Genomic DNA, 11,075 nt, shown 5'->3' on the forward strand with positions numbered 1-11,075 from the left:
GCTATCACCCCAACATACTTCCCATGCTCCATCCATGCCACTTAATATTATTTACTCATAGAATCCCTACAGTGTGGAAACAGGCCCTTCGGCCCAAAAAGTCCACACCGCACCTCAGAGCATCCCACCCAGACCCATCCCCCTATAACCCACCTAATCTACACATCCCTGAACACTATGAGCAATTTAGCATGGCCAATCCACCTAACCTGCACATCTTTGGACTGTGGGAGGAAACTGGAGCACCCGGAGGAAACCCATGCAGACACGGGGAGAATGTGCAAACTCCTCACAGACAGTAGCCCGAGGCTGAGAATCGAACCCAAGTCCCTGGCGCTGTGAGGCAGCAGTGCTAACCACCGTGCCACCCACAATGGTCTCTTGTACCTCTTATGCCACCTTATGTCCCTCTATCCAAACACCATGATCCACATACCCCCAAAAGTAAACTTAATGCTACTTCCACCTGTGATTCTTTCCTCTCCACCTACCAAGCCAACTTACCAAATAATACATCCTAAATATCATTGCCTACAGAAGAAAAAAGTAAAGACCATTTGCTTAAACGTATGTATCACAGACTAGGAATTATTGAGAAAAGCACACTCATTCATAAAAAATATATTTTACTAAGACGTGACTGCTTTGACATTGCCTGAAACATCATCACATTTTAATAGCTTTTGACACTTCTTGACAGCTCTTGGTACTTCTTGACACTTTGCGACAGCTCCTAGCAAGTTTTGATAGCTCTTGTCACTTTATGTCTCTGACACAGCAACACCTCTTGATGAATCAAAATCTCTTGAAACTTTTTGACAGGTTTTGGCAAGTTGCATAGTTCTGAATGGTTTCTGCACCTACTGTGCATAATATTTGTCACGGCTAACAATCCTAAAGAACACCTGAACCCTCTCCGGACACCAGGAATCCAAAATCTGAATTGAACAGAGGTGATTGATCATTTAAATAGCCCGTTGCCTCTGTGAACCACTCAGACAAGAATTATGGCCATTCCTCAACACCACTCCCAGGAGAAACCAATTTTGAACGTGGGCATAAGATTCCAAATGTCTTCTAGCTTTTTTGCCATGCAGAAACAGTCTCAATTATGTCAAAAATCTTGACCTTAATCTCTTGAATTCCTTTTACAAAGTAACTCTTCCCTCTAAATGAGATTGTTAACGCATAACATTTTCCCAAAGATCTTCAATCTTGTGGATGTCACTGTGGAAGATGGCAGATCTGTTGAAATAAACAGTTTCTTCTTTGTAGAATCCTGGATTTTCAGACTACAGAATTTCTTATTAACCATGTCCTCATTCTGTGGATGATCGCCCAGCTTCCATCCAGTTGTGTGCAGTTCATTTTTATTTTGTTTAAGCAAATCTTTATTGTCAATCTCTCAAACAGCTATGTTGATGGTTGTAAGCTCTTCACTTCAACTTTAAGGATGTTGGATAGCTCCATTCACCCTCAGTTGATGCCTTCCTGGTGAACAGGCCATGTTTTTCGGCTTGAAGATATGTTAATGAACCCAAGTGGGTTGTACTGCTCATTCTGGTTCTCAGTATTTGCTTTTTCTTGCTAATTTGTTGATTTTAGTGATCTGTAAGTCCTTCTGTGATATTAGGAAATAGAAACATTCCACCAGTCCTGTAAAATCTGCAAATCAATCCTGTTGATGTAATGATACAATTCTCTTTGGCCAATATATGAATGTCAATACATTTTTTCGCCTTTTTGGGTTCTGCCATGAACTTAGGAAGTCCAATAAAATCTTCTACTGGTTGCGTTTTGACCAGTTCATCAACAACAGCTTGTTTCTGAGCCAATTGCTTTCTTGGAACTAGTTGAACTCCTTCTATAAACATAAGGATTTCACATCAAACCAGGCTTCAAGGGTCAGAACTAAGAAGTGTTTATTTTGAGTTGCATACACATTTTCAACTCTCTTACACTCTTTGTTTTGCAGTTTTACTTGTAGCATCCCTTTACTCTTGAGAGTTATTCCATCTACAGTCGGTAGCTTAATCTCTGCAGGCCATGATTTATGTATCTTCAGCCATGGTATTTGATTTGATAGGACAGTTGCCACTTGTCCCTGTATCAAAGTTAAAATCAACAGGATGTCCATTGACATACATAAGGTCTGTCAAAGGCGAATGAGTTGGATCACCAATTTCCCCTAGGGATTTCTAGAGTATCCTTTTGTTTGGAAGAACATTATCTAATGCTGTTATTTTCTTTCTAAAGGAAGGGTGCCTCTTTGTGTGAGAAAGCATTTAGTTTTTTGTTGCTTTGAAACTGTGTCCTACATCTGCTCATTTTCTGAAAGTGACCTATAGATTTACAGGTGGAGCATGCTTTTGTAATAGGTCAGCAGCACTTGCAATTGTGCCACCTGTTTGTTGTAGAGCACTGACATGGAGTTTTATTCTTCTGATATAACAAGGTGTAGAGCTGGATGAACACAGCAGGCCAAGCAGCATCAGAGGAGCAGGAAAGCTGACGTTTTGGGCCTTGACCCTTCTTCGGTTTGGTCTCCTCACAGAGTTGGCTTTTCAGGTGTGTCTGTAGACTGTACATTTATAAAATGGATAGGGTCTGTTGGTCCTTCTCCTCCCATGATTTGCCTTTGAGTTTTTTTTTTTGGTTCCTGCTTACAGTGCAAATTAAATAGTTTCTCCAAAGTCAAATCTTTCTCATTTGATCAAACTCATCAATACTGGCAACAGCAATTCTATCTCTTATGAATTCTGTTTTCTAAGCTCCATAGTTTCAGCTTTACACTAATAAGCAGAGATCATTCATGAAATTATTTATAGATTCCCCTGGATACTGAGCCCTACTGTTAAATCTTTCTCTTTCAAGAACTGTATTTGTTCTCCAAGTGGAGGAATTATCAAAATCTGTTAGAACTGCTTCTAAAGTGTTCATATATTGATCCTATTAAGTGCGATGATGCATTTACTTGTTCAGCGTGAGATTTAGTACTTAGCTTTTAAGCAGTTTTGTACTGTAAGATATTTTTCTTCAAGGTATCCATTCTTGTGCTCTGTTTGGCACATATCTGGCATTAAATTTTGAGAGAATTATTACTTCTCTTGACATTTATTTCCAGTGTTGTTACTGATGCTTATAACTTTAAAGCTGTTGTAAATCTGTGGTATCTGAATGCTGTTTGTCCTGCTTATCTTAACAATTTAAGAATTCTACAACATAAAAATATTGAAAGATTTAAAATTTGTAATCTTGCATATATCATTCTTATTTTAATTTTTTTTCATCTTAAAGCATCTTCAAGATTTTAAGCATTGTATAATAATAATACATCATATTTTCTTTGCAAATATTCTGAATGTTGTCATAGCAGTATTGCATGGCCCTCTTCCAATAAAGCTTTAATATCTGTATTATTGCAATACTGTATCTTCATACTGCATAACACGGATTTTCATGCTTTTTTTCTGATCAACATCGTGGTTTCCTGCCTTCTTGAAATTTTCCTACCTTTAGCAGGCAAGTTACAGGCTTTCTGTCTCTTCACAGGCAAAATGGATGTTTTCTCGTCTTTCATGTGCATGTTCTCCTGCACAAATTTAAAGTAAATGTCTGTGGCTAGGGTCCTGATCAATCTTCCAAAATCATGATTTAAATCATGAATGTCCTAAATGTATCTCAATATAAATTTTCTATCCTCTTCCATTAGACTCTGTATTCAAAATCTTTCACACTGTCTTTTAGTAGCCTTAAATGAAGTCTGCAACTTTTCTAATACTGTGGCCTCAGTACAAATTAATTTTCTAGCCCTTGCTCTGACTACTGTAACTATGTCCTCGTGGAGACTATTCAAAATGGCAATGATGCTGGTTTTGAAGGATAACCATTCTTTTCTACCTTCTCTTCTTCCCAGCCTGGTTATTTGAGCTATCGCGTTAAAGTTTTTTTTCCCTTGCCTGGAAGGATTTCTAACTTTATCTACAAAACTCTGAACTTCTCTGACTGATCCTCCTTCTTTAAGAATAATGTCATTTCTCAGTGTGGATCATTTTTAACTCTCAAACGGTTCTTCCTGTGGCTCTGATAGGCTCTGAGGTGGAAGTTCCTTCTGGAGCGCTGTTTTTGCTCTGCTGCTATTTCAATAAGTGCTGCTGATTGCTTGTCTTTTACACGTTTTCATCCGCTGACAGACAATCTGCGTACACTTAAAGCAGTAATGTTGTTGAAGTGGTAAAGTCACTTCTCTTCAAAAAAAAGTTTTCCCTGCTGGTTTGAATGAATATTTTCACTGTTGTTAAATAGAAATATTTGCACAATGATCCCCACTGCTGATCAATGTGTCACATGAAGCCATAAGATATAGGAGCAAAAGTAGCCCATTAAGCCCGTTGAGTCTGTTCCGCCATTCAATGTCTGATTTGATAAACCTCAACTTCACTTTCCCTCCTTTTCTCCCTAACCCTTGATTACCTTATTGATTAAAAATCTGTCTATCTCAGCCTTCAACACACAAAATGTCTCAGCCTCTACAGTCCTCTGTGGTAAAGAATTCCACAGATTCACTACCCTCTGAGAGAAGAACTTCCTCCTCATCTCCGACTTAGTTGTGCGACCCCTTATTCTGACATAATGCTCTCTGGTCTGAGACTCTCCCACAAGGAGAAGCAACCTTTCTGCATCTACACTGTCAAGTCTCCTAAGAATCTTGTATGGTTCAATAGGGTTTGCCTCGCATTCTTCTACATTCCAATGAGTACAGGCCAAAACTACGCAAACTCCTCCACACATCTGGCATCAGCTTAATGAACCTTCTTTGGACTGTCTCCAAGGTCAGTACATCTTTCCTTAGATAAGTGGCTCAAAACTGTTCATAGTATTCCAGCTGAGATCTGACCAGCACCTTGTATAGATTTAGCAAAACCTCCCTATTTTTATATTCCATTCCCTTTGAAATAAAGGTCAACATTTTATCAGAGATAGTAGGAACTGCAGATGCTGCAGAATCCGAGACAACAAGGTGCAGGGCTGGATGAACACAGCAGGCCAAGCAGCATCATAGGAGCAGAGAGGCTGACGTTTCGGGCCTAGACCCTTCATCAGAAAAGGGGGAGGGGAAGGGGGTTCTGAAATAAATAGGGAGAGAGTGGGAGGCGGATAGAAGAGGGATAGAGGAAAGGATAGGTGGAGAGGAAACAAACAGGTCGAAGAGGCGGGGATGGAGCCAGTAAAGGTGAGTGTAGGTAGGGAGTTAGGAAGGGGATAGGTCAGTCCAGGGAGGATGGACAGGTCAAGGGGGCGGGATGAGGTTGGTTGGTAGGAGATGGAGGTGCGGCTTGAGGTGGGAGGATCCACTGAACTCGGGATACTAGCTCTTTATGATTCATAGACAAGGACTCCCAAATCCTTCTGTCCTGTAGTTTTCTGTAGTCTTTATTTATTTAATAATATTCAGCTTCTGTTTTCTTCCTGCTAGCATGTATAACCTCAGATTTCCCCATATTATATTCCATATACACAGTTTTAGCCCACTCACTTAGCCTGTGCATATCCATCTGCAGACTGTTTGTGTCTTCCTCACCACTTGCCTTCCCATCTATTTTGTGTCATCTGCAAACCTGGCTTTACTACATTCACTTTCCTTATCAAAGTTATTAATATATGTTATAAATACTTGTAGCCTAGCACTGATCCCTGTGGCATACTACCAGTTACAGGTTGCCATTCTGAAAATGCTCCCTTATCCCAACTCTCTGTCTTCTATTAGATAGCCAATCCTCTGACCATTCTAATATGCTATCTACACGGGAACATAGCAAAAAGAGTAAGCTATTCAGCCCCTCAAGCCTATGCTGCCATTCAATGAGAACATAGCTGACCTAACTCCACATACCTACCTGCCTTTATCCCATAACCCTAATGCCTTTGCCGAAATTAATCCATCTCAGTTTTAATACTAACCACTGATGTGGCATCAACCAGTCCTTGTGGTAGAGAACTCTACCACCCTTTATATGTAGAAGTGCTTCCTAACAGCCAACACCACGGGCTCTTGTCATATTAAGTAGCCTAATGTGTAGTACATTATCAAACATCTTGCAAACATTGCATGTTATAGGAACAATTGGAGGCTTGTGGTTGGGGTACAATGCTCCCACCAACCCTCTTTTGTAAACGACGTGTTCAGCAATGTTATTACACACCTCTCAAGCAGGAGGAACCTGAACCTGGAGCCTCCTGGCTCACTACCACAGTGCCACAATATCCATTGTCTTCCTTTCTATATCTAGTCTAAGGTCTTATTTAATTAGCAGTGGTAGAGGACAGTCTTTAATGAATCTAAATGTAGAGAGTCATTTTTCTTACACAACATGATGTATTTTATTACATGAAAGCAATAGGTACATGGCAGGTTGGTAATTACAAAGACTATCAGTACTTAGAGGTGACATGTTTGTCTCTATTGGGACCTGGTGCTAGACTGATTTACCTCTAACCGACAATTGTGAGACATCACATTGGGTGGATTTTAATGCAACTTCAACATTAACTCTGTCAGAATCATTGCTTTATGTAAAATTTAGCTGGATAGATACTATAGCTGCTCGTCAAGATTCAGGTCCTTCCAGAGGTGTGCAATAAAAATTTCTGAACAGGTTGATTCAAAAATATCTTCACCCTGCCCTCACCACATATGAGGGAAAGCACGTAGCTCCAATCATCCATTTATAAAGTGCACAGAAGAATTGCTGCCTAGATGGTTACGGAAGATAAAATGACTTTCCCTCATTTGTACTGAGTGCAATGCAGCATTGCTGTGTTGACAACTGTAAAGTGCATCAGCATGGGTGCAGAAGATGCTGCAGATCACATACTGCACTTGACACATCTCTAAACGTCTTGATTTGTCAAGTCACGAGGAAGAGATGTGTACATCTAAGAGACTGAGTTGTCCATGCACAATACACCTCCACAGAAGCCAACTCGTGAGCAGGTATTTCTTGTCTGCACACCCTAGCAACTCCTTTGCATTCTTTGGAATTTGCCCTGAAAGGCACTCCTTTAGTTTTCACCCACACATGACAGGATACTGTGGGCAAAGTGAAAAGAAGAAGAATTAGGAATTCTAGTTAGTTCTATAGAATGCAATGACTTAATATAAGTCACTCTTAATATAAGAGACTCTTGACTCCTCAAATCCTGTCCACCATCTACAAGGCACAAGTCAGGAGTGTGATGGAATAGTCCCCACTTGCCTGGATGTGTGCAGCCCCAACAACACTCAAGAAGCTTGACACCATCCAGGACAAAGCAGCCCACTTGATTGGCATTACATCCACAAGCATTCACTCCCTCCACCACTGACGCTCAGTAGCAGCAGTGTGTACTATCTACAAGATGCACGACAGATATTCACCAAAGATCCTCAGACAGCACCTTCCTAGCCCACGACCACTTCCATCTAGAAGGACAAGGGAAGCAGATAAATGGGAATACCACCACCTCCAAGTCACTCACCATCCTGACTTGGAAATATATCGTCGTTCCTTCACTGTTGCTGGGTCAAAATCCTGGAATTCCCTCCCTGATGGCACTGTGGGTCAACCCACAGCAGGAGGAATGCAGCGGTTCAAGAAGGCAGCTCACCACCACCTTCTCAAGGGTAACTAGGGATGGGCAAGAAATGCTGAGCAGCCAGCAACGCCCACATCCCACAAAATGAATAGAAAAAAAATATAATAAATACTGTATTTGGAAGCAAATCTCATGATCAGTGAAAAATGCCTAGTTAAAACATGGGACTAGACTTCTAAGATCTTCCTTCTCCATATGTGAGAGTGTATTTGATGTTCATGTTAAGTCAGTTGGGTGTGTTTTCCAGACAAATGTTAGAAAACCAGTGCTCTGAATTGGATGGATAATCATACATTCTCAATCTTCCCCACATTCTACACATATTTTAACTCTAGGACAGGGAAGTAACCTAGCCAGTGGTTAGTCTTTCTGAAAGCAGAAGTGGGTGACTGTCAGTTTTAATGCCAGGGTTCCCATTATGTCACTACATGGATTTCTGCTCCACATTAGTGAAATGTCAGCACAAATGACCCAGATACCAGCTGCTAGCTCCAGAAGGTGGGTGGGATTCAAAGGAAGTATGAGGTGGCTTGTGATTTGCAATGAAGGGATGGCCTACACATCTCTTCTGGCACTAAAGATGCCCTCCTGTCCCCCACAAAGAATGTTTTAAATTTACCTGGAAAAGACTCTTTGGTCTTCACATTTGTTTGTGTCTGCTAGAGCACTTTCTCTGAAGAACTTGCTCTTTTCGCTGTACCTTACCAATGCCTTCGTTTCCCATCAGAAAGGGGAATTACAATTCCTTATATCCCAGCACGAAAGGGTGATAACTGCAGTACATATGCAGTAGGGATGAAACAAGACATGAAGATTGAACGTTCCTGTCTCTGTTCACACTGTTAATGCCGCTGAGAACATTTCTGATGATTGGAAAATTGATCATAACATGAGCAAAGTATTTCTCTTCTTAGAAAAATAAACTTAATTATTTGAAAATGACTCAGTATCTGCACAAAGTGACATAAAATATTCACTGGGTAAGGTACCAAAGACTGCCCAGCAGATAATGAACACTACCCCAGGTAGGAATTAACATGTTAAGAGAGAAGCAGAGGGGAGTAGAGCATAACTGGCAGGAAAACAGAATAACCTGGTGAGCCAATTATACTCAGCACAAACTTTGTGAAACTAGGACCTTCTTTATCTCTATGGTTCCATGCCACTAATTTTGCCCTTTCACTTTAAAAATTGAGGCAAGATTTGCTGGGGGGGCCATTCCACTGGTGGAAGGGATGAAGTGGTGATGTCACTGGGCTAGTGATCAAAGGCCCAGGCTAAGGCTGTGAGGGTGTGGGTTCAATTCCCCCCAGGACAGTTGATGAAAATTGAATTAAATCAAATCTGGAATTTAAAGCTATGCTAGCAGTAACCATATAACAGCTGCTGATTGCTGTGGAAAAACCACTGTGATTCACTAGTATCCTTTAGAAAAGAATAACAATTCATTGTCACTTGTATTTATGAAAATACAGTCAGATATTTACAAGTGGGCCACAATTTGGCACCACTTTAATGACAGAAATTTTAAAAAATGAAATAATTGAGACAAAATTAGGGCAAAGTTCATCTTTTGCTCCCTCCACGACAGTCCGGGTTGTGGAATGGCTACAGGATGTTGCCTCCGAAGCTGCGCCCTGAGGCCACCGAAGCAAGGAGTTCTGGACCAGACTCACCACTCTGCCACTGCCAAAGGTGACACTGTAGCCATAGGCGCCATAGCAAGGAGGGACAGACCGGATTGACCAAGTCACCGACACTGAAACCGTCACCACTTCAGTTGCTGCCTGAAGCTGCCACATTGTCACCATCGTCAATGAGGAATGAACCAGAACCACCATACAGCCACTGCTATAGCCATCGCTGAAACCGCTGCACCACCACCGGGAAGAATGGACCAGACCCACCGACAATGGAGCCTTCGGGAAATCCATGAGGAACGGACACCTGGATCCACCATGCTGCCGCTGCCACAGCACGGCCTCACAACCATCTTCCACTACCACAACTGGAGTAAAGAAGAAAAGTTGAACTTTGATATAAAAGAGAAATAAAGAACTGAAGAAACAAAACAAAAGGAAAGAAGAATGCCGCCAGGTGAACAGGGTTGGGAGCGTATGGGCACACAGCCTGAATACTTTCTACCCTGCAGTTGTCGCCATCTTGTAATGTTTAGGGATGACTCCAGGCCCACAGAAATGAAGTTGACTCTGAAGTGGTGAGAAAATCCATCAGTTCAAAGGCAACTAGGGATGGGTAACCAATGCCGACATCCCGTACAGGAATTAAAAACATCCTGACTGTGTACCATATGCTAGAAGAGTTGGCAAATGACACAAAGTGCCAGCAGTGGTCTTCTGGGAAAATATTATAGAAACCAGGGCATTGATCCATCCTGAGTCCTGGCAATCACCGGTCTGATCACAGTGCACTTTTCATTGACTTTGGTGATGAAATTTGGGACCATTCTATTTTTCTGTTTTGTTTTCTCTATCCCGTACATGTCCTGAAAGGGCAGCTGACCCTGGACTCCAGCCATTGAGATTTAATGTGAAGAGATGCACCCAAATGGCACAGGTTAATTCACACTCCAGTTTCCCTTTCTCCCTGAGGAAGCAGCCTTGCTCCTCCAAGCAGCCAGCTGACAGGGAGTTCAGCCCTGGCGGAGGATTCTCTCTGTGCGCAAAGTAGTAAATCTATTCTTTAGTAACAGTTTGACTGGTGTCACATACAGTGCATAGAGGAAATATTCCCAAAATGTGAAATCAGCCTGGTCTCTCTCAATCGTGCAAATTATTGATCACCAGCCATCAAAGCCTTTCATAAATGCATGATGGTAACTCTAAGTAACCTCCTAAAAATGTATTCTCTTTCAGGAAGAAGGATGTGAACTTTGGCACCGATCAAAAAATGGAAGGGTGCTGAGTATTATTAACCTTTAACACTAAGCACTTTCAGTTCAAGTATAGGATGGGCTTAAAGCCTACTTTGCACCAACAGCATGCTGTCACCTTTGCGCCAGAAGGTTATCCCTTATCGTGACACTGTAGCAATTTTCCTTTTCCCTCACAGCTAACTTTAAACCCTCAGTGAATGAGACTATTGATTATGTGACAATCTTTTCGCCAAAGGTATGGGAGGTTTTGAGCTGTAGAGTTTGTAAGTGTGGAACTAGATCGAGAAACTGAGACTCATTTGCTTATAGCAAGCATCAAGAGGCTGAATTGCAGTTCAATCATGCTGAAATAATTGACCCCAATTATAAGCTAACAGCAGATTTACCACATTTTCAGTGGCGTTGGGTTAGGCAAGAGAAGCTGTGTAAGATTTCCACCTCTAGTAGCCTGGCAGGTAACTTTGATGGAAGGGCATTCATCCTCACACTGGCCAGTGGCAAGATTGGGTATAGGTATGATATCTCCTGTTGTCAGATAGCTTGT

The sequence above is a fragment of the Rhincodon typus genome, chromosome 2 (genome assembly GCF_021869965.1).
Source record: "Rhincodon typus isolate 14 chromosome 2, sRhiTyp1.1, whole genome shotgun sequence".
NCBI lineage: Eukaryota > Metazoa > Chordata > Chondrichthyes > Orectolobiformes > Rhincodontidae > Rhincodon > Rhincodon typus.